This window comes from Bison bison, unplaced genomic scaffold (assembly GCF_000754665.1).
Source record: "Bison bison bison isolate TAMUID 2011002044 unplaced genomic scaffold, Bison_UMD1.0 scf7180017864500, whole genome shotgun sequence".
Lineage (NCBI taxonomy): Eukaryota > Metazoa > Chordata > Mammalia > Artiodactyla > Bovidae > Bison > Bison bison.
The window spans coordinates 8,090,767-8,092,324 of record NW_011495059.1 but is presented as its reverse complement, the minus strand read 5'-3'; positions in this window follow the sequence as shown (position 1 = coordinate 8,092,324).

The window sequence follows — 1,558 nt, the reverse complement described above, 5'->3', positions numbered from 1 at the left end:
AGGGGGCCCCTCTATGTGCCTGACGTGCTGAACAACAGAGAAGGGCCCCAGACAAGGGAGCCCTCGAAGTCCCTGAATGCACGGGACTACAGGGAAATACTAGCCAAAGAAGCCTTAAGGTTGCCAGCTACAAGAGGCTCAAAAAAAGACACTGATAGGGCCATAACTCCTGCGGTGGAGGCAGTCCAAGTGCCTGTACACTTGGCACTGCCAGGGTCCCCACAAGCCAAGCAGCTGTGTTACCTTCATGTTCAACTCTCACTCAGACAGAGCTGTCACAGGTAAAGACTCTCATGTCTTTGCTCTCAGGGTCGCTTCAGTAGTGTCAGACTCTTTTCTACCCTGTATACTGTGGCCTGTCAGGATTCTCTATCAGGGAGGGGCTTATCCATGCAAGACTACTGGGGCATATTGGCCAATACTGATTGCCATACCCTTCTAGAGCACTATATTACCTGCTGCCCTAAATCACCAAATCGCTGAGTACCCGGTGTTGCCAGAACCCCTGTGACCCAAGCAGCTGCACCACCTCCACACCTGGCCCTCACAGGCCCAAAGCCTCAAGGGCAACCTCAGGAGCAAACCCCAGTGGACAAACCACATGCAGAGATGGATATAAAACCACAACTGAAACCCAGCAGCAATATGACTAAGGAAGAAGACCCAGAAACTTCCTACCAGCTGTACAAGCTGCAGGTTAAATCCATACTATCAACTAGGCAGACTCTGTGTCTATGGAATATATAAAATGTCATTGAGAGCTCCCACAAATACAAACAAACAAAACCACAGTAATTCTGATAGCTGTGGACATTGGAGGCTAGAACACATAGGAATGGAACCATATTAGAATGTAAGCTGCCCCCACAGCAGGTCCAGAGATCAGTAAAATGATGAAGGGTATCCTAGGGAGGTGAGGTAGACTGTAATTCCAAGTGAAGGAAAGGACTCTTTCAGCAGTGACTCAAGATAAACATATATTGTTTTTCTGTTTTGACTTGCTCTGTAGATTCTTTTGAATTTTTTCTTTCTTTCTCCCCCACCACCACCCTCTGTTGTAGCTGTTGATTTTATTGGCACTATGAAAACAAATGAAGCTTTCAAGTCTTTTTTTTCTATTTCCTCAGTCACATTTTTTCCAATTATAAACCTCTGCTTCTACATTGGGCTTTTGCAGTTCTCTAGAATTTTTTTTTTTTTTTTTTAGTCTTTTTCTATCTTTAATTTTTAAGCCTCTATTTTTTTTCTACATTTATTACTTTGTTTGCTGTTCCTATTGTTCTTTTCACCTTTCAGTTAATCCTTAATGTATATAAATCATTTTTTTCTACCTCTAAGTTTGCATATCTATTCTTTCTTTCCTCTCAAAATATTTGTTAGTTTTATTTTAATTGCTTTATTCCCCAACTAGAACCTTGCTCTAGTTTTGTTTTCCAGTTTGTGTTTCAGTTAGTTTTGTTCTTGTAGATAAACTTTTGGTTTCCTTGCTCGCTGGGTCAATTTAATGTACTTTTTTTTTTTTGGACTGTTTCTATGTTCCTTATAGATGTATATGTAT